The sequence below is a fragment of the Mesocricetus auratus genome, unplaced genomic scaffold (assembly GCF_017639785.1).
Source record: "Mesocricetus auratus isolate SY011 unplaced genomic scaffold, BCM_Maur_2.0 Super-Scaffold_100011, whole genome shotgun sequence".
Taxonomy (NCBI): domain Eukaryota; kingdom Metazoa; phylum Chordata; class Mammalia; order Rodentia; family Cricetidae; genus Mesocricetus; species Mesocricetus auratus.
This window is the reverse complement of record NW_024429195.1, coordinates 28,898,959-28,923,874: the sequence shown is the minus strand read 5'-3', so window position 1 is coordinate 28,923,874 and position 24,916 is coordinate 28,898,959. Positions and strand designations below refer to the sequence as shown.

The 24,916-nt window shown below is 42.9% G+C and overlaps 2 long non-coding RNA genes across 2 annotated transcripts in view; both read left to right on the top strand.

Annotated features, from left to right (window-relative positions):
* LOC121143211 overlaps nucleotides 1-24,916 on the top strand; it is a 585,525-nt gene that overhangs the window by 368,496 nt on the left and 192,113 nt on the right. The gene's annotated exons all lie outside the window — the stretch shown is intronic.
* Nucleotides 10,352-13,311, top strand: LOC121143213. The gene is made up of 2 exons (XR_005880401.1): nucleotides 10,352-10,876; nucleotides 11,931-13,311. It is a non-coding gene; the product is annotated as an uncharacterized LOC121143213 (long non-coding RNA).

Genomic DNA, 24,916 nt, shown 5'->3' with positions numbered 1-24,916 from the left:
GCAAGCATCCAAGACCAGTGTTTTCACATTAAAAACCTGTCCCTTCTCGTAGGGCTCTGCACTGAGAACCTCTGCTCCTGGTTGTAAAAACTTGAATTTCTTGGAAGACACAAATAAGGTGGTTTTGATTTTCCTTCTGTACTCCATAGCTGCATCTCCAGCATAGTTCTCCATCCCTTTTGTGGGTACCGTCCTGATTTCTGTGTTCTGAAATGTAGCCTTCCCCCACTCAAAGCCACGTCAGTGTGTGTGAAGGTGAGGTGGATAACACTGTTTGGTCAGAGCTTAATGAAAAGAGAACGTAAGTCACCAGCCTGTGTTTTCTTCCTCCTGGCTCTGTTGACTTTCTGTCTTACTCCACCACATACTTCTGATGGGGCAGACCCCTTTCCATTGTGAAAGAATTCTCCCTGAGTTAGTATGGCTTGAGCTTAGATTACCCCATTCTAGTTTTCCCCAGGTACCCACCGTTTGCATCTGTTTATGTCTGGTGCTAGGCATCATCAGGTATGAATTCAAAATCACTATTTTCCCTCTAATTCCAGCTAACACCTGTCACCCCAGCTAACATCACTACTTGGGCCTCAGTTAGTCCCATGGGAATTTGGACATTGTGGATTTTTCAGAACAGAAATTATTCTTTTTTATTTTTATTTTTAAATTTAAATTTAGATTAGAAACAAGGTTGCTTCACATGCCAATCCCAGGTCCCTCTCCCTTTCCCTCCCCTCCTCCCATGCCCTCCCACCAACCCCCCCAATACCCCCTCATTTCCCCAGGGTGTGTCCATAGTCTGTCATTTCATCCAGGGCAAGGCCTAGACCTTCCCCCAAGAGTCCAGGGTGAGAGTGCATCTCTCATTGTGGGATGGGCACCCAAAATCCATTTATATGCCAGGGATAAATGCTGATCTACTACCCCAATAGATTGCCTAGGCCTCCTCACTGATGCCACATTCAGGAGGTCTTGATCAGTCCCACACTGGATTCCTGGCCATCAGTCTGGGATTCAAGAGCTAACCCTTGTCAGGTCAGCTCTTTCTGTGGGTTAAACCAGCCAGGTCTTAACCCCTTTGCTCATCAGTCCTCCCTCTCTGTCACTGGGTTCCTTGAGTTCAGCTCAGTGTTTAGCTGTGGGAGTCTGCCTCCGTTTCCATCAGCCATTGGATGAAGGTTCTGTTCCCCAGACTCTCTGGCTGTGGGATTGTAGGCTGGCACTTCCCAGATCTATGTCTAAAATCCATATATGAGAGAGTACATGCCATGTTTCTCTTTTTGTGACTAGGTTACCTCACTCAGGATGGTTTCTTCTAGGGCCATCCATTTGCCCGCAAATTTCAGGATTTCATTGTTTTTATTTTCTGCTGAATAGTACTCCATTGTGTAAATGCAGAACAGAAATTATTCTAAGTGTGCATAAAGTATCTCATTCTCCAAGTTTGTCTTTGAACCACATATTAGCTCTTCAGTAACATCTTGAGGAAGAGTTGGATAAAAACTGAAGGGTTCCCAGCATCTGTAGCCCCCTCTGTTACATCCTCACTTCAAACCCAAATTTTGATAGCAACAGAATTTCGCTTTGCTTGAAGGTTAAATTTTTGTAAAAAATTTTAAGGTTCCTTGATTTTTTTACTACATTTCCTTAACTTAAAAGTATTCATTATCTTGAGAACCAGAAGTTATCATATTTAGGAAGATGTATCATTAGTCATTTGAATGGGTGAAACTGTATTTCTCTGTATGGTGTCTCTTTTATATGGAATGGAAGGGTGATGAGCAGAGCCAGGGACAGAGGCAGAGGAGGGTCAGCAGCTGACAAGAGTGTAGAGTCCAGTGGGCTTCAGGAGTTAGAGTGCCTGCTGCATCGCACTAACGATAACATGCTTTCATAACTGCTCAAAGTACAAATTGCTAACGTTCTCAGCACACACACACACACACACACACACACACACACAGAGTTGTTGATATGATAGATGTGTTACTTAGCATGACCAAAACTTTCTACAATAGGTACATACATCAAAATCTCACACTGGTCCATTGAAAAATTTAAAACTATGATATTTCAAATTATTGCATTATTTCTGGTGACTGTTTCTATGCAAATTGAACGCATCATAGGCCACAGCCAATTTTTCACCTCGATATTTCCTGCAAAGAGTAGTTGCCCCCCCCATGTTCACAGACACTTCCCCTTCTTCTCGAAGCCCACACCTGCCCCCCCTTCTCCTTGGCTCACAGCACGGCAACAGCAGCTACAGCTTAGTGCATTTTGCTCGTGGAACGGTGCCAGAAAGCCGTTTGAAGGTGTTTTAAAAATGAAGACATCTGGCAGCTGGCAGGCTTGCAGTTCCTCTGCCAAAGACAAGTTGCAAGCTGCTGGGGGGATTCTCGGCTGAAGGTCACGCCCCAGGTAGGAGTGCAGCCCGATGGAGCTGGGGTACTAGAAGCCACACTCCATGAGTGAGAATCATTGGCTCCTCGAGGTCCCGGCCAGCTCAGCCCAGAAGCAGGTTTTCCGCCAGGTCACCGTACTCTTCTAAAGGAGGTGAAAGAAAAACGACTCTAACTCAGAAAGCTGGCGGGGCCACACATGCCAGGAGAAGTCCTGGCTGGCACACCAGAGGGACGCGTGTGAGGGAAAACAGAAGCAATGTGTTGGACAAACAATCTCTTGTCAGCTGAGAAACCCGGTTTGCCAAACAGCAATGGCTGGTGGCTTCTGGGTTCATGGCTCTCCTTCTCAATCAGTTAGAATTAGAAGAGCAATGAACCTTCTCCAGACCACGATCACTATATTACCAAATGGTGGCATTGCTATAGCAGGCTTAAAATCTTGGCTTGCAGCAGATAGTTATCTAATGGCCCTGGTGCTGCTGGTTACTTCCTGATCTACTGGTGTCTGTGACTTTACACTCGTATGAAATGCTTTGTTTATCTGAAGTTTGGGATTTAACATGTGAAGGTGAGAGTTTCCTGAGATGATTAACATCCACCTAACAGAAATGGGGAGAAATGACTTCCCACGTTGACAGTGTGAGCATTTTAAAAGTGAGATGGACCATATTGAGCACGCAAGCCATGACATTTACACTGATAAAGCAAGACTACAAGGTGTCTATAGTAGACCTCGGTGCTGCCCTCTTTGCATGGCTGCTTGTGCGGGCCCGTGGCTGGTGCCAGCTCACGAGGAAGAAGGAAGTAGCTTGTTACCAGGAACAGTTGATCCTCGACTCACCCCAGATGCCCTCAAAGTCACTGGGCTGAGTGCAAATGAGTCCACAAATGCCTGCCAACGTGCTATTGACCTTCCGAGTTTGCCTCTGAAAAATAATTTACAGGAAGATTTGCATTCTGGGAAAAAATTCTTTTAGAAACCGGGTCTCACTAGCCTTGGCTATTCTAGAACTCCCTATACAGACATGTGGACCACACTAGTTTTGAACTCACAGAGATGTGCCTGTTTCTGCCTCCCAAGTGTTAGGATTAGGGGTATGTGCCACCACAATGGGTCCCTAACTGCTTTTTAAAAGGATCCCAAGGGCAGGCTTCACTGCCACAGGCCACAGTAGTCTTGGGTGACTTCAGACAACACAGATGGGGGGGGCATTCAGCTTCTCCCCAGGCTGAGGGCAAACTGCCTCTTCTTTACTTTCTCACTGCTATCCTAGGAGATCAAAGTGAAGACAAGAGGGAAGTCCTTCTTGTGTCTTTGTCTCTGTCAAAGATGCAGTAATGAAAACAGACAGCAGGCAGGCTTTCCCTAGGAGGCCCTGCCCTTTGGGCTCCTCTGCAGCATGTGACTTTGGGGACTCGGGCTTCCCGGGGTCTGAATCAGAACCAAGACAGACACAGTGGAGTCTCTGTAAAGATGTCCAGTGTGTGGACATCCCCCGACTTCCAGTGTGGGAGCAGCATTCAGTATTAGATTTCCTAACAAGGTCCTTTGAGTGCATGAGCTGACAATTAGTCAGTACTGCCTTTGTGAGGTTTTTCACTGCATCTTAAACGTGATGCAGTTTGTTCTTAAGACAACGCTGGCAGCACGAAGCACACTCTGGCACAGAAGATGTCCAACAGTGACTATGGTGGCCAGATGCAAAGTTAATAGCACAGTGACTGCTTTTCTCCCAGGACCACGTACTTAGTGAAATTCTTCCCTGAGGAGAATTTCATAAACTATGTGAAGTACCTGCAAACTAGGCCTCTTGCTATTTAAACAGAAGACTGGAGCTGAGTTACAGGGGTTTAGAAATGGACTGTAGGGAGAACAGGAAAGAGTCTCAACCCTTCCTCGCTCCTTTGAAATTCACTTATTTGGTTTCTCATCTGCTCAGCTAGGGCCTGTCTAAAGACTCTGGAATTTCCATTCTCTGTGTAGCTCTTCCTGATGTACGAGCAGGACCTGGGAGAATATGTTAGTATAGCGTGCTGGACCCTTGAAGGCACTCTGACAAATGATTGTGAGATCTGGGCGTCATGGGGCCTTTCTCTCCTCGCACAACACTCATTTGTGGGTTAAAGGGAAGGAAATCCCATTTATAGGCAACAAATACCGCATCCAGGAGGAAGAGCCAAAAGGGAGCTTAGAAACTTGGAAGTACAGAGTATTAGAAAATGCATTTTTTTCAAAAAAGTTTTGTGTATGTGCAGTACATATGTATGTGTATGTGGTGTGTATGTATGTGAGATGTGTACACGATATGTATGTGTGCATATGTGTCTATGATGTGTGTATATGTATATGTACATGTGGATGGGGTATATTGTACACGTGTATGCTTGTGGTATATGTGTGTTTTTGTACATGCATTTATGATGTATATGTGTATATACATGTATGTGGGCCTATGTGTGTAATGTATGTGTATGTATGTATATGTGGGGAGTTGTGAAGTTGTGGTTTGTGTGTATGGTATGTATGTAGGAGTGAGAGAGAGTTGTGGTATATGTGTGTATGTACATGTATGTGAGTGTGGTATATGTGTACATGTACATGTGGTATGTGTGTGTGTTGGCAGCAGAATTTCAGGAACTTGGTTTTTCTTTTGAATATTCTATTAAAATAAAGTCAATGTACTTTGAAAGGGAAATACATATAAATTGAATAAATGGTAGGACATTTATTCAATATATATATTGAATATATATAAATACATATAAATATATATAAATACATATACAAATTATATACAAATACATAAATATATATAAATACATATAAATTGAATAAATGATCATTTAAAAGGTAACTAAGCTGGGTGTAGTGGCATATACCTGTAATCCCAGCTTTTGAGAGGCTCAGACAGAAGGATTGTCATGAATCTCAAGCCAGCCTGAACTAAAAAACAATACCCTGTCTCAAAAATAATCAAATAAATGAATAATTAAAATAAAATGGAAACTAAAAATCTAGAAAACATGTTCTTTAACGAGAAAATTCCATAGCATCCTTGCAAACACTTCACAGGGTACATACTGTGTGGAAAGCTTCTGACTGAATTCTAAAATCAATTATAAAAAAATTTGTAAGAAGCATACTTTGTGTTTTTACTGAGATAATTTTTATGCATTGTGAATCTGTAAGTTTCTTTCATATTAGTATTGATTGACAGAGTAATTCTGGATAGCTGACTAATGTGCTATGTGCTGCGTTGTGTAATTGTTTTATGGCTGTTGTCTTGATAGTATATCTGTGGACTAAGCAACAAGGTGAGAATTATTGCCTTGGTTTTATAGTTCAGAAGGAGTAAGCAGCTCAATTAAGAATGCCTGGCAGGCCTGGGGTTGTAGTTTGGAGTAGAAAGCTTGTCTTGCACGTGTAAGACTCAGGACTCAAGCTCAGCAAAGCAAAGCAACTACAAACAAATTAGTGTCACAAACACTTTGCTCACTGCTCTGCCCTGCATGCCATTCTACAGGATGGTCACATTCTCTTCATTATTCCTACTGATGCTAAAATAGGTCAGTGAATTTAGGTATTGTTGGACAAGGTTTTAGTTTTAAATCCAGGGTCATCTATTCCCTCAGTTAATTCTGTGCGCATACTGTTAGTCTTCAGGCATCTGCACTGGCCTGTTCTTGGGGTTCTGACAGGATGCACCCTCAGCTGCAGCCACTAAGAGTACCACCTGTAGCCGGGCCTTGGTGGAGCACGCCTTTAATCCCAGCACTTGGGAGGCAGAGGCGGGCGGATCTCTGTGAGTTCGAGGCCAGCCTGGTCTACAAAGTGAGTTCCAGGACAGCCTCCAAAGCCACAGAGAAACCCTGTCTCGAAAAAAAAAAAGAGTGCCACCTGTGCATATTCATTGTGTTCCCTTTTAAAAGGGCCCTGCCCACCTCCCATCCTTCTCTCCCTCTCTCTGCCTGCTTCCCTCTCTTTCTCCTCCTTCCCTCTCTCTTTCTCTCTCTCCCCCTCTATCTTTTCTCCTCTCTCCTGCTGCTCCTGTCTCCCCAGGCCAGTATCCCCTTCCCTAACAAGAAAACCCTCTGCTTGAACCCTGTCCCAAGGCATCTTTCTCTCATGTGCCACTTTTCTTAAATATGCCATGGTAGGTAGTGGGTATGACAGAGGGCGCAGTTTTCACACTGTGGACTGAGAAAACTGATGTTACAAGAACTAGCTCACTTGTGTGTATTCCAGAACACCAGTACACTGGAGCCTTCGCTCGGGCTGCCCTCCCCACAGACAGCCAACCTGCTGCCTCCTAACTGTCCTTACTCTCTTTACTCTAACCATCTCCTCAGTCGTATAAAACCAGAAAAGGATTTTCTGGTATGAAGACAGAATGAAAACATTTTAGAAATAGATCCAGAGAGCAATAGGCAAGGAAATAATTTTTAAAAAAACAATGAAAGAGGTGTCAGGATAAAGATGAGAAAGATGATGAATATCAAAAATAGGAGAAAAAGAAACCAATAAAACTCAGAAATAAGTATACACAGTTATAGTCATGAATTTTTAAAAAAATAATTTAGTGTGTGTGTGTGTGTGTGTGTGTGTGTGTGTGTGTGTGTGTGTGTAAGAAAGTGAGGGTAAGAGAGTAAGACAGAGGGAGAAAGTGCTTGTGTGGAGATCAGGTGACAACTTTCAGGAGTTGGTTCTCTCTTTCCATGTGGTTCTAGGGATGAAACTCAAGCTGCCAAGCTTGACCGCAATCACCTCTATGCACAGAGCTGTCTCTCCAGCCCAGTTATGTGACTTTTTAAAGATTTGTGTAATGTTAAATAAAAACATAAAAGCCTGTTCTTCAATTAATTTAAGAGTGAGGATTGGCTATAAAGAGGACAGGAATAAAATGTTTTCTACAACATTCTAAAATATTAGAGCCTTTTAAGAAATAAAATGATCCCTGGAGGGCAGACAAGCAAGTAAGTAGAAGGAATAAATAAGTAGAACAGACATGGCCATTGCTCTCACAAATTCACAGTAGCTATGAATGCCTGTACAAGGTCAAGCCAACATTCTAGATGGCAACACTCATTGGAATCAAATTAAAACAGAGAGGAAAAAAATGGAGAGGGGACACATGTTAACAATGTCTGGAAGGAGTTGGGGGGAGTTGGAGATGGATATGATCAAGATATATTATATACATGTGTGAAATTGTCAAAAATAAGAGATAAAAATAAATAAATGGAACAGAGTGAACAAGGAATTCATGTCATCACAACGATTGTATTTAAGCCATTAAACATAGAATATGTTTTTGGTGTTGAAATAGGACAAGCCCAGTTAAGTCAAAGAGAAACCTAAAAATCACATGATCAATTATTCAAATACATAACATTTAAGAACAATTTATGACTACTAAAAATACAAGCTCAAATTGGGTGGTGGTGGTGCACACCTTTAATCCCAACACTCAGGAGGCAGAGGCAGCCAGATCTCTGAATTCGACTCCAATGTGATTTACAGGAGTTACAGGACAAGCTCCAAAGCTACAGAGAAACCCTGACTCAAAAAAAATGCTCAAAACTAAAGAGATAAACTTTATAGATGGGGAGAGAATACTTGTAAAACAGATTAGACAACTATCATGAACAATGTGTGTACAGAATACCACATAACTACTAGTGCAAACAACCTGATTAAAAAAACAAGCAAAACACACAAACAAATAAATAAGAACAAAATAAATGCTTAGTTAAGAAATAAAAATGTGTTTCAAGAAGTAGATTCGGGTGAATGGGAAAGTTAAGAGGATCTGAAAGGAATTGAGGGAAGGGAAACCATGATCAGACTATATTGTGTGAAAAAAATCTGATTTTAAATCAAAAGAAAGTGTAAAAACAAAATAATAAAAATACGTAAAGCAAAAACAAAGAAGTAAACCTTGACACAGGATAGAACTATTCCCGGTCATGGGATTTTAACAATAACATAATACATTTTTGCTGGCATTTTCACTCATGTGTATAGTGCCTTCTGGTTAGCCTAACACTCCACCAGGTCTCCCTCCCTCCCATCCCTAACCCTCCCCACCCCGCTGTCCCTTCCTCTGTGTCCTCCCCCCCATTCATTCTCTTTGGTTTCTTCTGCATCCCTGTGTTTAAGCAGCTCTGTCCTTGTGAACGTTGGTTTGGAACTTTCCCTTGCAGTATGTTGGGCTTCTCAGTAGGTATGAAAATAAGGACTACAGCCATGAGATATTTTCATGTTTTGTACCCTGCCTAGGCCCAGAGTGGATGGGGATACAAAGAACAGAACTCTCAGGCCCTTCGGGCTTGGCCTTCCACCTGTGCTGAACATAGTGGGTCCTGCTGGCTGCCCAATGGACCCCAACCCAGATCTTTGCTTTTTCTCAGGGTACCCTTGCTCTGAGCAGCCCACAAGCCAGTAGGCTGGTGCACTGGACCTCAGCCCCGCCTCCTGCAGCTGGTGATTGGTCAGAAGACAGGACGGACAAGGAGTGACCAGAGAATTTTGCTAAAAGCTTTTTTTTTCTTACGTTCATTTTTGCTGTTGTTGTTGTTGTTGTTGTTGTTGGGTTTTTGTGGGGAAGCAGGGTTTTGAGATAGGGCTTCTCTATGTAACAATCTTGGCTGTCCTGGAGCTTGCTTTGTAGATCAAGCTGGCCTTGAACTCATAGAGATCTAGCTGCCCGCCTCTGCCTCCCCACTGCTGGGATTAAAGGCATGCACCACCACTTCCAACAAGTTCTTCATTCTTAAGGAGAATATAAAAATTCCAAACTTACTTTCTCCTACAACAGGGCCAAGCAAGAACATGGCTCTCAGCCTGTTGGACTTCTCAGAGTCCTCCTCCTAGCTTCAGAGACACCACATGGTCCTCCGTGTGCAGGCAACTCACTGGGTACCAAGTAGACAAATCCATCTGTGAAGACCGTATCTGTGTGTAGAGAAGAAGTGGAAAAGAACAAATGAGTAAAATTACAGAGTAGCAGCATGTAGTGGAGGAAGACTGACAGCATCAGATAGTAGCACCTCCCCAGAAGGGCCCATGTGGACATATGCTTGGAAATGAGGAGGGAGAAAGCCCCAGAGCCAGGGTATGCCTACACCGTTCTAGTGTGAGAACGAATCGGATAGTGGAAAGATGTTGGGAACTTGACTGTGTAGAACCTTGCCAGCGTGGTCAGGGGCAATGTTTTGTTCTGAATAAAATGAAGGTCACTGGAGAAGGTAGGGAGGTGACATGGTCTCGGTGTCATTAGATAATTCTAGCCACTGTGTTGTCTGGTCACAGGCAGCCTGCAGAGCAGGAAGAAGAGGCAGGTGGATTAACATCAATCAAATAGTGTGCAGGGAGTCCCTGGGCCGCATCCCAGCACTGTATAAACTGGGTGTGGCTTACTTGTCATCTCAGCAGTTAGGAAGTGGATGCAAGAGCATCAGGAGTTCGAGGGCATCCTTGGATAAAGAGTTGGAGGACAGCCTGGGCTACATGAGACCCTGTCTCAACTAAGTAATGAAAATTTTGAAACGAACACCTCGAGTAAGTCCCTAATAAATGACAGTTGTAATTATTATCCCCTTCTTCATAGCAGTAATAACAGTATTGCTGGTGATGGATGGAGAAGATGAAGGAGCTAACTGAGCTCTGGAGTGTGGCATGCTTGGACCCAGCACTTGAGAATCTGAGGCCAGAGGATCATAGGACTGAAGCAGCCTGAACTCTGTAATCAGAATTTGTCAAAGCCAAAACCAAACAAAAAACCAGGCCCTAAGCTTCAGTCACTTTGTGTGAAATGCAATCCCCTGAATCTCTCTCTCTCTCTCTCTCTCTCTCTCTCTCTCTCTCTCTCTCTCTCTCTCTCTCTCTCTCTCTCTCGTCAGAATCTGGGGTTGAAAGAGATGCTTCCTTTGTTCTGTACTGTTTCTGTTATCACAAATTACCTAAAACGCAGCACTTACCCACCAAGTGACTGTTAATTGTGTCCCTCTTGCTGCTGAGAAGAGGAGGCACAGGGGTTAGTTAGCAAGTTACCCAGCTGAAGGTGCCAGAGCTTCATTTGAACCAGAGACTCACAGTTCCCCGTGCTGGAACTTCCCGGGAGTGGGGTAACCTGGGGTAACCAGCTCTGAGCAGAGTGTTAGGAAGCTATGGTGATGCTTAAGGCCTGGGACTAGGAAGAGGAGCGATACTTCCCTGCTTTGCTTTTCTAAACCATTGCTCTCCAGTCTGTTGGGAAAGTTACATTCGGTTAATAAATGTGGTTGTTCTATAATGAAAACCTTGAAATCCCGAAAGATCCCACCCAATCTGAAAACCTCGCCATCCACTGGACGATATAAAGGAAAACGAAACATTTGAAAGGTGCCACGGTGTTGACCTCCCTCCCACTGCACTCTCTCTGTTTTTCAAGGACTCTCCACGGAAAACATGCCAATAGGATTCCTGGAGGCAAAAAGTTAAGTGTAACCACAGCATTACTTTTAGAAATTTCATGATAATAGGACTTTTTATACAATTAGAAATAACCTTGAATCTCTTAGTTCTCTGCTTAATACAGACTTGCTACAGCATGTGATTGAAAGGTTAAGATCTGTCTCTCTGCAGTACTTACCCTCGATTGCTTAGTCTGTTACTACAGAGTGGCGATGGCTCTGTCTTACAGCAGCACTTACCCTCTGTTGCTTAGGCTGTTACTACACAGTGGTGATGGCTCTGTCGTTGCAGCAATGCTTAGCTTCTACTGCTTAGGCTGTGTTTACACAGTGTCTATGACTCTATCAACGTATCAGTGCTCATACTCTTCTGCTTAGGCTGTTATTACATAGTGGCTATGGTTCTATCATTGTAGAAAACTTCCACAACACCCATACAGTCACTTTTTGTATCATATGAAAAAATAATATAAATGAATGGCAATTTGTGTCCAAAATAAGAGAACTAAGTTAGACATGGTGGTCACCATTGTGGTCCCAGTACTCAAGAGTCTAAGGAATCATAGTGCTGACACGAGCCAGAGTTACACAGCAAGGTCCTGTCTCAAAATAACAAACAAACAAAAAAATAAAGAAATAAGAAAAACAAAGTTTTATAATTTACTTTTATAATTCCTACAAACTTTTCACTAGCTAGAACTCTAGATAGTTTCAAATGGCCAGAAATTATAAGACAAAGCGATCCATCGTTTCTGGTCAGTTGTAAAGTGATTACTAGAGGGTTCCTATAAAGTATGTTCTGAAAGTTTGAAAATTGTTTATTTGCACGTGCATGTTCACATGTACACATGAATGCCACGTGTGGAGATCAGAGGACAGCTTGTGGGGGGTCCTGGGGATTGAACTGAAGCCATCAAGCTTAGTGACAAGAGTCTGTACCTTCTGAGCAATCTTCCTGCCCCATGAAGTATGTTTGACTCAGCGCAGTGCAGACTTACTGTGTATCACTCTTAGGCAAGCTTCGTATCACTTAGATATATTATCAGCACTGAAATTTCTTTTTTTTTCTCTTCTTAGAGGTGTGCCTATCATTTGATCTAGTAATCTCCAGGGAAATCAACAAAAGGAAGTCAAATGCTACATAAGATGTTCATTTCAGTACTGTGTATATAACTGTAGGAGTAGAAGAAACCCGGCTGACCAGCAATGGAGGAATACTTCAATAGGAATTCATCTACTTCATGTAAGACTGTGTGGTCATTAAACAAATACTAGAACACACTGTTAAGATGTGTCTTGCTGAACAGTTCAGTCCTAACCAATTCAGCTGCCATCATGTTCCTGGCACGTGTACAATGCCACCAGAACTTAAGGGTGAGACAAGAGGGGAGCCACAAGACAAGGGGTGAAGACTTTTGGGTTCCTAGGTTAATTACCAGGCCCACCTATGTGACTTCAGCTATGCTTTGCCATGCATTACTACCAGCTACATGAGGCAGAGGGATTTCTTCGTTGATGAGGCATTCTGCCACTCTATTGAAGTCATTGTGGAAACCCTTTTCAGACAGTAAGAGGTATCCCTATGTTTCAGTGCATCTCTCTGCTATAGAGACTTGTTTTTCAGCTTTGCAGCCCTGAGGTACGTCCCACATATGAATGGAAGTCTTTGTGTCACAAAAGTAAACTCATCAGCTTCTATGCCATGAAGAAGAAATGTTCATCTTCTAGGGTGCACACATGCAAGCCACCTCTTTAAAATCAGCCCCTTCAACAGCACTGAGCGCGCCTCTGTGTGGGACGTATCAATGTCCATTAATTGCAGGAAGAAGAGCCGAGATTCCAATGGCAAAATCTGTAAAAGTAGATGTACAAAGAAAAAAGGAAGCATCTGTTCAATCCATGCGACATTAGAATTTAATTTTACCTCTGCACTGCTTTTGTGGGGCTGCAGTGCTGGAGCAGAGCGCATAAGCATGGCCATGCAGTGTCAGCAGGTGCATGCCACCAAATTACTGCTTTTCATTTGCATATTCATCTGCTAAGAAGCATGTCATTATCATATCAAAGGGATACTAAGCAACATCTAGCTTGGAGAGATGTGGCATAGCTTCAATAGGAGCAATTAATGCAAGATGAGGACTCTCTGTCATGTCTCCCAGGGCTTGCTGTAATCGGGCTGATTATTGGAGACCAATAAGACCAGGGCCCAGTTGGCACCAAACAGGGGAAGAACTGGAAGGAGGCTGCTTGTCCTCTCCACTGTACACTTGACAGCAACAGGAAGCTCTGGTCACTCCAAAGAATGCAGCTCATATTACTCATGCTGCAGCGAACTCCCATCTGTTCCTGATGTTACAAAATGACCAAACACTGCCTCTAAGTAGTTATGTATCAAAAAAAATTCAATCTAGCATCCCAAGAGCACATATAAAGAATGGTGGTGTTAGAGTTGCATTTACAAACGTGTTGGCACTCAGTAAATTCCATCTGGACAAACTCCATCCCCCTGCAAACACTGGGTCACCTATAGAAATCAGGCTGCATCACACTCCGGGCATATGACCCTTGCCTGTCCCTGACCTTGTCTAACACAGTTGCGCAGAGATGTGTAAAGCAGACTGAACTGGTAGAACATTGACTTTTTAGTTGCTTGCCAGCTGAAGGAAGGCCGCCATAGTTTTAACTGCCCCCTGCTTCTCGGGCTACCCAGTGGCATCTTCAAGAGCCAGCATTCCCAGCTCACTTCAGCTCATGCCACGTTTACTCTTTTCATGGTAATACTCAGGCAAGGTACTGCCCTAAACAGCTTCTTAAATACTTGAATGGCAGGAATCGAAACAAATCTTCCCATTGGCTTGCTTGTTCTCCATCTTGTGTTGGATGCGCTGGTTGTAAGTTGTGCTTTTGAAAAGCAGAAACCGGTAGCTTGTTTCCTAGAGCATTTAGAATGAGGTGCTGTGTGCACACGCTTCATTCATTTATTCAGGAAATGTCTTTGAACATTGGTGGACCAAATGCTTCTATAGCATGAGGGTATTGCTGTGGGCAAACAAGCCAAATGCAGCCCCGGAGCTCCTGTTCGGGCATGTGCCAGTGTGTGTACGGTCTCCCAAGCACACGCCTAACGGGAAGTCTGACAATGGCTGTTACGGGAGTACTTCGTCTACACCTCATTGGCTGACGTGGGCGATGAAAGGAACAGAAAGTTAACCTTGAAACGTTCAGACCAGTGAGTGGCCTGAGGGCTGGAGAGATGGCTCAAGATGAAGAACAGTTGAGGCTCCAGTGGAAACTCTGGTTTGGTTCCTAGCACCTACACAGCAGCTCACAACCCCATAACTCCAGAATCTGATGTCCTCTTCTTACTCAGTGGCCACCAAGTGTACACATGCAGGGCAACACATGAAATATAAATATATGAGCCTTTAAAAAAAGAGATACTTATAAATGGAACCAAACTTTCAAGGAAGAAAGCATTTTAGATGACTGTTCAATCTTCCCAGCAGGTTGAAACACTTCCCGAACCAACAATGGTAAGGTAGTCTAGTGCCAGAACCTTCGCTAATCAATTCCATCATAGTCTCAGGAAGACACGTTAGAAGGCAAGCAGGACAGAAGGCTGCAGACACAGAAACCAAAAACTCTCTTAGAGAGTTCGTGTGTTGAGTGACCCAGTTGGGAAGCGGTTGGCTGAGACAGAGACTCGGGATTTCCTGTTGTCACATAAGCGTTCTGCTCACGGTAGGTTCATTGCTACCCCATGTGCACTCCATCGCCTTTTGGCACTGAGCGTGACTATCAGAATTTGGTGATTCTAACTAGTCACTCTGATCTGAAATCCATTTCCCCCAATGCTTCTCCCTCACATTCAGGGTTAGATTTAATCTGTCATGGCAAAGGGTCAGAAATTTGCACAAATGCCACAAATGTCACACTGTTATCTCCTTGCCTATATTTCACCACTCAGATTGGTTTTTCCTCTAACACACACACACACACACGCACACACAATGTTATCTTTGCTCTTAAATTTTACTTGTGAGGTTTTGTTGTTGCTTGAGTTTCTAAGGAAAGATAACAATTTGACTTCATTCACAGGCATATGTGTGGGGAGTAACAAAACCAAGTGGCATTACCGTGTCTCGAAGACAAAGAAAACAGTTTTCTTTAGAAGAACCAACATGTTATGGCATAATTCAAGTAGCCGGAGATAATTTTTTATGTCCATAAAAGAAAAAAAAAGCTATGATGTGATTGATAATCATAATAAATAACCAGGTGAGGAAAAAGGAGACTTCATCACACACCAGGTTTTCTGCACAAGAGAAGTGAGAAACAGCAACAGAGGAAGATAGTCATGCTGTCAGTAACAGCAGAGTGTACACGGTGGACCGATTTTAACTGCACAAGATGTGGAGTGACGGACTCCCCTTGCATGCTTTGTTAGGCTAGACTCATTGATGCCTCACCGGAACTATAAATTCTTGACTAACTTAGCTTAGAAGCCAAGTGAATGTTGTTTATTAAAACTACTATGAGGGGCAATGAGACAGGGCAATAGGTAAAAGTGCCTGCTACCCCACCTGAATTCAACCCTTGGGACCTATGGGTAGAAGGAGAGCACAGACTCTCACGTGTTGTGAGCTCCACATGTATGCCATGGTGTGTGGGTTAGGGTTAGGGCTAAATAAATTAAAAATTGCAAAATGTAAAACTAATCAGAACCAAGAGAAGGTCTTCATGAAGCTGTCCACAGAACACTGGTGAACTATAGATATGTTATGTGTAGTTATTTTAAAAGTAAGGAAACTTCAAGTTAGAATAACTAAATTTTTTTTTCTTACTTGGTGGAGATGTCTGGGGATACCAACCTGTGTTAGTAGCAACAGCTATCAGAACTAAGTAACTGATGCCCCATTAGGTTGGGTGACTCTGCTTGGCCACAGTCGCCTCCAGTCCTATTGGACTATGACACCTAGCCCAGTCACCTCCCTGGACTTTTCATCTCCAGTTTGCTGAGTGGTATTTTAAGCCACAATCTTATTACCAAAACCCTAGAGCAGTGGTTCTCAACCTGTGGGACACAACCCCTTTGTGGGTCAAATGCCCTTTACACGGGGGTCACCTAAGACCACCGGAAAGCGCACACAATTACATCATGACTCCTAACAGTAGCAAAATCACAGTTATGAAGTGGCAATGAAAATAACTGTATGTCTGGGGGTCAGCACAACACGAGGAGCTGTGATAAAGTGCCACAGCATTAGGAAGGGTGAGAGCCACTGCCCTGGAGAATCCTAAGAGGCATGGGGCACCGTGGTGTTTACAGACCAGTGCGTTTCAGCTCCGGGAAGTAAGGACTATTTACTCAGTTGTGCATGAGAGAGACTGCTGTGTGCTTTGCATGATGCTGTTGGTGGAGGTGAGGAGGTGGCACTGAGAACAAGGCACATTTACAGCAGTCGTCCTCAAGCTCAGCTGCACGCCGCAAGGTTGAAAGACCTGAGTCCTCAGCTTCAGGTTGGAAGCTTGGGAGGTGGGAGTTCTATCCCAGTCCACCCAAGGCAAGATAGCTGATCCAGGCTGGTGTGTGTGTGTGTGTGTGTGTGTGTGTGTGTGTGTGTGTGTGTGTGTGTTTCCCCCAAGTTTCTCTGATTTTAAAGTGTAGCCTAGGATACAAACCCCTTGTTCAGATATCAAAGGACAAGATAATTTCCAGGTTGTGCTTAATTCTGTTTTTATTCGTTTTAAAACATGTGCATAGCCAGACACTTAGCATCACAAAGAAATAGTGCATGTATTGAATGTTTTAATTTCAAATGTGCACAGTCAGCTGCACCATACAGGCAAAGCACTAATAAACCTAAGCTGAGTTTGAGCTAGCTCAGCTCTGTGTTAGGATGTGAAGCTCTGCTGTTTGAGTCCTGACGAGAAGCAAATGTTGACATTCTGTTCCCTGTGTGTCGTGGTTGTCACATATCTTCACATGGCTGAATTTCAGTATCATGTATCTGAGATCCACCCAGGCCTCCAACTGTGGGGAGCAGCCGAGAGTTAGCCAGTTCTCATGAGCCGGCCTTGAGTCTTTCCTCATACCTTAAGCTTGTTTTAGGCATGACACAAAGCTCAGCTTGATCAGTCAATCAAATAAAAACTAATGACAACAGCTTGGTTACCTTAAATAAACAATAATTCTTATATAAGTGATCAAATGGTTATAAATATGCTTATTTGCATGTGTAGCCCCCTTATAGCATAAATGTACTACTGGGCTTGATTAAATTGTTGGAGACCCAGACTAATGGCTGAGAGACCAACAGGGGACTGACCCAGACTCCATAAATGTAGTGCCAGGGAGGAGGCCACAGAAATCACTGGGGCCTTGGGTAGTAGATCAATGTTTACCATGGTTTATGAATGATCTTTGGGAGCCCATTCCAAATGGAGGCATGCTCTCTCAGCCTGGACACATGGGGAAGGGCCTAGGTCCTTCCCTGGATGAAATGACAGACTTTGGAGATCCCCCCCAACGAGGGCCTCACCCTCCCTGGGGAATGATATGGGGGTTGGGTGGGGGGCTGGGGGGACTGGTGGAGGGACAAGGGAGGAGGGGTGGGGGAGGGAGCTGGGATTGACATGTGAAGCATTCATGTTTCTAATTTAAATAAAAACATATATTGAGGGAAAAAGAAATAATAGTGATAAATAAAAATAAATAAACAAATTGTTGGAGAAACTCAATGTAACTTTTCTGTTTAACAGTTCCAATATGACAGGGACCAGAGAGGAGCATGCAAGCAGCAAGTGTCATTATTGACTCATGGGAAATGTGCCATAATTTTTGCTTGAAAATAAACTCATGAATCATAGATGAGTATTTGTTTTCGGAGGCCTCCTTTGGTTAGAAAAGCATGTCAATTCCTTCCTCCTTCAGAATTTGTTGTTTCCACCCAGTGTGCTGACAGAAGTCTACATAAAAGCGGGTTTAATGGCAGAAGCATCACTGCCTAAAATTAGAGCGTTTACTTCAGGCACGACTCACCACAATGCATCAACACACCACAAAGGCTGGTGATAAAGCAAGGCTTCAGATGTCCCAGCTCTCTTCCTAAGTGGGCATGCTAATAAGCTCTACTTTGCAAACAGAAGACATTTGGGTCTCCTGCTGGCCCATACCAATCCCTGTGGCCTGGGTGATAGGGCCCCTGATTACCTAGGCCTGGGTCATGATTCATGATATCTTCCCCCACCCCACCCCACCCCCCCACCCCCCCACCCCCGCATTCAGGAGGGATGTGAAAGGTGAGGGACTTTCAGCCTACCTGATATAGGAAGAGATTCTCTCCTGTGAACAAAAGCTCCGCTACCAGAAGAATGTGGGAAAGGGGACAGTGCGTCTTCTGCTTTGCCCACAAGCATAACCTGGCCTTCCCTTCCCTGTAACGCATGGTTGCTGGCCCGACCCAAAGACCAGTTTCTGAACTGAGGAGCAAACTTATCAGTAGAGATCCCTGAGCTGGGAATGGCCAACTGAGGGCTCCGAATCACTGGGAATCACAGCGAACTCAAAGGTAGTCTTTATAATCATAGTTTGGGGCTCGTAAACTATAGCCTTACTCAGTGAATACACAGGTCTCCTCCTGGGATAAACACAAAGCCCGTTCCAAATCCCCAAATCCTATAAGCACCTATTGGAATGTTCTTCACGGGAGAGCCTCTAAACTGAAACAAGTGGGACTCCACTGTTGTGACAGGGATTGCCTGTTTTTCCCAGGGAGCAGCTTTCCCTTAGCAGATATCAAATGCCATTTCCTTGTTTATATCTGGGGACAGACTGTTTTCACACTCTGGCCTAATGACGGTCCTGATGATGGTAGGCTGAGTTAGAAGCTGACTCTGAACAGTGGAGTCCATGGGTGCTAATGGCCCTTCCTACAGAGATCAGCCTCTGTTGTTTTCAGGCACTTGCATGTGTGAGGGTGTAGAAGGTTGGCCTCTGGGTCTTCCTCTATGGCTTTCCTCCTTAACTTCTGACACAGGACCTCACCAGGAGCCTGGCCCTCACTGACAGCTACAATGGCTGGCCAGCAAGCTACCTCCATCCTCCCTGCACTAATGTTCCTTCAGAGTTGAGACAGGAAGATGGTGAGTCAGAGACCAGCGGGCTACAGAGAGATGCCCTACTTCCAAAACAACGCTAGTAACAGAAATAACAGCGGCAATAGAACACTTATGACACCAACAAAACAGATATGTAGCGAAGGCCCAGAGGCGTGGACTTGTATGAGCTGATTCCACTCTGATTACAAATTTATTTATTCAGGAATACTTTGAAGAATAAAAGCTTGGTATGAGAAAGATGAGTGTAATAGTAGCACTTTTGAATAATAAGATGACTTTTGAATCCCGTGTAGAGGTGGCCACCTGTAACCCAGCGCTGAGGAGGTGGAGACAGAGAGATCCCCAGAGCTCAAGGCCAGCCTAGCCTAACAGTTGTACCTAGTGAGGAGACCCTGTCTCAAAAAATAAGCAGAAAACGACTGAGTAATAACCTGTTATCAACTTCCAGCAAGCACATTAACACATGAATACACTACCATTCACACATACGTACACATACTCATGTGCACACAGCACACACACACACACACACTCACAGACACACACACACACACACACACACACACACACACACACAGTGGCTTCTGCCCTGAAGTCTGTGTATGATGTAATCTAAAACACAGAAATATGTAGACTTTATTAATAAATCCAAACTGTCATGTTCAACCTGTAGACTGCTGGCTGTACATGGCCCCACACGAAACTGTAAACTTAAAACATTCTGAGAATTTTTTTGCGATTTTAAAAATTTATTATGTGAAGTTGCATAAAGCCATATCCGTGTATTATGTTATATACTTGGTAGCATATCTCCCCCATATTTGACTTTTTTATAACTTGGCCAAGTCTATTTTGAATGTGAGCTTTGTAGACGACAGTGTACTGTCATAGTGTCAACATGCATACTGTATGATAGCAGAGGAGGAAGGATCTGGTACATACAAGATACTTGGGGTGATATTGATTGACCCTGCCCAGTTTTCTGTGAGTGGTACGAGAGGAGATACATTTGAGAGCTTGTGAATGTTGACAGCTGAGGGGGCCTGGTAGGCCAGGGTCAAGCAATGTCACTCCAAGTGCCCCGTATGTACCAGATGCTTCACTTCCATCTATTGGCAAAGCTTAGCGTAGACCTTGGCATCTAGTAGGCATGTAACAGTCTTTAATAATACCAGCCATGGCTTTCACTGATGTTGTACAATTGTGTACCAGGCTCCATTCCAGCACCTACACTTAATAACTTATTTAATCTTTGCCACAGCTCTATAAAGTGGATACTGTTATTAGTGTCTCTCTTTTGCAGCTAAAAAAAAGAAGCACAGATAGTCAAAATAACCCATCGAATATTAACAATGTTAACAGCAATTAGATGTCAGAAAGTGTTGCAAACCCAGAGTTTGCTCTTAACCCTGCAACACATTGCTTCTACAAGTAGAATCCATGTTGAAATGATAAGGATAGAGAATTGTTCAGAGAAAAAAGAAGCTACAGTGGAATGTTAAAAATTAAACAGAGTTTTCTTGGGTGGAAGCATTCTAAGCCCAGGGAAGGGCATCCAATAGCACGCATTTGTGGGTGAGAGCTTGCCTGGCATAGCAAGGCTGTGGCTCCAACCCCAAAGGGTACCCTGCCTCTACCATGAGCAGCATGCATTTATTCTTTTTCACCTTTTCAAGTCACATCTTTGAAGAGATTTCCCTTTTTACATTTGCGTATCTCTAAAATTTTAAGAACATGTTACATATACATACATTAAATTTTAACATGTTTTCCTGGAAGTGAATGCAGCCAAAAAATTTTTTTCAGGATCTCAAATTTTAGCCAGACATGGTAGTGCACACCTTTGATTCTAGCACTTGGGAGGCAGATACAGAAGGCTTCCTGTGAGTTCCAGGCCAGCCTAGCCTATACAGTGAGCTACAGGATAGCCAAGACTACCCAAAACAAAAAACCTGTCAAGAAAGAAAAGGAAAAAGAAAAGAAAACTTCCCAATTTTTATGACTTGTTAAATGCTGTCTGAACCTCACAGGTACAATGAGAAAGCTAACTCTTCTCTCTCAACTACGGGAGGTCTGAGGTTTTGAGTGTGAATGAAAATACACAAGGGGCACGAGACACACCACCACACTCATTTTCTCAGCTTCTTTTAGCTGATACTTCAGGAAGCCCCCTCCATGTTGAAGTCCAGATCTTCGGTGCCCACTTTCTTCCTTGGCTCAGTTCACTTAGGCTGACTGATTCATGTCACTTGATCAGATGGACTTGATTTTGACGAAACCAAATCATTCCCTAATTCTAAAACAACCTGTCCCACTCAATTTCTGAGCTATAAATTGGGATTATGGTAGCTTATGACTCAGTCTAAGAACAAACATCTTAATACTAAGTTTAAACCTAAGAAATCAAGTGTTTCAACCTATGAACTGACTTTTTTAACACACTATGTTTTTTCATTCAGTTAGATTTTTTAAAAAAAATCTTCCAATTGGACCTGGAGAAATGACTCTGTGGTCAGGAGCGCAGACAAGGACCCCTGTTTAGTTCCCTGCACCCATGTAGGGTAGCCCATAACTGCCTCTATCCCCACCTTCAGGAGTTCTAATACCCTCTTCTGAACTGTGCAGACACTGCACACACACACACACACACACAAATAAATAAAATAAATATTTAAAATTTTTTAAATTTTCAAAATTTTCTCCAATTATGCATGATAATTCTCTTTGTAAAGAGCCTATAACTTTCCAAAGCACTTGAAGATTTTTCCTTTATTACATACAATATAATATTTTAAATTACTTTTATAATTATTCTTGTTGGTGTATGGATATACAATTGACTTTTATATGTTGACTTTATAGTCAACATTCTTTGAAGTTTACTTATTAATTCTAGGAGTTTATCCATCAAATATTTTATTTTCTGCATACACAATTATGCCATCTACAAATAATGATAGTAATTTATTCCTTTCTGAACAGTATACCTTTTTCTTGTCTTATTACACTAAGATTTAAATAATACTGATAGAGGACATTCAAGTCTCATTCCAAATTTTAGCAGCAAATCTTTCACTATTTCAAAACTAGTCATCAAACTCGGTGTTTGTTTCTTTTTGTAGATGTTTTTATAAGTTTAACTCACCTGTCTTAGTCGGATCAAGCCATCATAGCAAAATGCCAAGAACTATATAAAAGACCAGTTCTTTTTCAGAGTTCCGACACAGTAAGGAGATGGTTAGCAGTCTCTTCCTGTTGTGCAAGCAGCCATTGCTTTGCTATGTCTCCATATAGCTTTTCTATTTTCTCCTTTTTCTTTTCATCTCTGAGCTTTGGGTGCAGGTATGGTGTTGTAGATGTATCCATTGTGGCTGTGCTCCACAGCTCTGCATTTTGACTGGTTGTGGTTTTCTGTAGTGATCTCTCTTGCAAAGTCCTTGATTGGGGGGGGGAGGATGAAGACTACACCTATCTGTGGGTATAAAAACAGGTGTTTATAGACAGTTGTCAAAAATTATGCTGGTCTAGCAAAGTGGCAGTTGTAGGTTTTCCTCCAAGATTCATGACTTCACTAGCTCTGGGTACTTCTCTAGGTTTCCAGTACCCGGTATGATTACCCTTGTACTGAGGAAGTCTTAAGTCCAAGTAGAGAACCATTTTTACTGCCAAGGTACGGATGCCACTACTCACCCATAGGAAAATAACTAAACATTTCAAAAATTAGTTCTGAGAATGCAGCTTACTGAGAAATCACTTCCTAACATAGGAGAGGCTGGTTTTGATCCCTAGCTACACACATACACACACACACACACACACACACACACACACGTGCACGCACACACACACACACTCACATGCACGCACGCATACATATTCAGGCATGCACACATGCAAGATAAAATGTGACATGTTTCTGTGACTATATTAGAAAATAACAAAAACTCTTTGGAAAAGGCATAAACTACCTGTAAATATCAAAAGATTTTGAAAATAGAATTTTTGAAAATCCATGTGCCAGCCTATCAAGAAGCTAGGAAAAGAACGACAGAACAATCCAGGCAGATTTCTTGGAAATCCATATGAAGCAGAATTTTTACCCCCCCCCCAAAAAAAGCTTGCTACTGAATTGCTAAGTGAAAGAATAGAAAGTCCTAACAAATTTGTTTTCTTTTTTTTTTTTTTTTTTTTTTTTTTGGTTTTTCGAGACAGGGTTTCTCTGTAGCTTTGGAGGCTGTCCTGGAACTCTCTTTGTAGACCAGGCTGGCCTCGAACTCACAGAGATCTGCCTGCCTCTGCCTCCCGAGTGCTGGGATTAAAGGCGTGCGCCACCACCGCCCGGCCAAGTCAGAATAAGGAAAAGAAGGAAAAGAAATGAGATTGGCCTGGTAGGGTGTATAGAGAGAGGGGGGTGGGAGGGAAGGGAGGAGGCAGCAGGGAGGAGAAGGAGAAGATGTGGAAGGCTCCTCTGCTGAGTCTTTTCTTCATCATCTGAGTTCCATACACACTAAAGAACATTCCAGAACTGAGAAGCATTCCTAAGAGAGAGATCATTGTGGTGGGGTGCTGGGAACTTCCTTGGTACCCAGGAAATAAGAAGGCTGGCTTGATTGGGGTGCAAATGGCTCAGAGGTAAACTAAGACTGCCCATGAGATTACAGGTACTCCTGAACCTTGCGGGGGAGCTTCTGCTATGGATGCTATTGTGTCCTCCTGGGACCTGGCTGTGTTCATGTGGGGCCAAGAACCTGCCCAACCAGGGTAACTGCTCTACCTCTAGAAACTACCCTCTTGTCAGGGTTGTGGGGAACAAGACACAGACCACCTCAGACACTGAAGTGAGCTGTGCTGGGTGTATAGACACCTCCACTGAGCATCCTAAAATTGAGACAAGAACCCTAGAGCCAAAAAGAGATGTTCACACCTTCTTGTTGCTGCCACAGATGCCTGGGAGTCTTCATTTGCTGCAACAGTTTTCACAGTTGCCAGCATAGATGACCATCAACAGAAGAATCAGCAAATGTTGCACACACAGACACTGGAATCTGATTCAACCACAAAGAAGAATCCTAGGCTAGAAACAAAAAAAAGGAAAATTGATGTACCTTGACAGGCATCTCCTTCTCTAGTTTAGAGAAATTCTTCTAGTATTTTGTTGAAAATATTTTTTGTGCTTTTGACCTGAGTTTCTTCTCTTTCCTCTATTCTTATTATTCATAGATTTGGTCTTTTGATAGTGTCCCAGATTTTCTGGATATTTTGTACTTTGAATTTTTTAGTTTTTACTTTTTCTTTGACTGAGGTAACCATTACTTCTACCTTGTCTTCAGTGCCTGAGATTCTTCCATATCTTATATTTGTTTGGTGAGACTTACTTCTGAGGTTTTGTTTGACTTTCTAAATTTTTCACTCCAGTTTTTATGTCTGTTTGGGTTTTCTTTAGTGATTCTATTTCTTTGTTTAATTCTATTTTCATATCATGAATTGTTTTCATTCTTTCATTCCACTGTTCATATTTTTCAGAATTCATTAAGGGAGTTATTCATATCCTCTTTAAGGCCTTTGAACATATACATAATTTCTAATTTGAAGTCCTTGTCTTGCACTTCAGTTGTATTGCATTTCTCTGGACCTACTGCAGTAGGGTTGCAGGGTTCTGGTAGAGACATATTGTTTTGACTTTTAATGACTGTGTTTTTGCACTGGAATCTAGACATCTAGAGTTTTGATGAGTGGGGTTACTCTGGTGTTGCTGTCTGCTCTTGTATTTGTTGGGTGGGTGTTCTGTTCCTTGATTTTTGTTGCCCTCTCTGGATATGAGGAAGTGTGGCGGCTAGAAGAGAGGACAGAGATCATTCATGGGAAGACTGTGGGGTCCCTGGTTAAGAGTGCTTCTGCAAGCTAGTGAGTGGCAGAGGGGAATAGATACAGGCTAGCAGAAA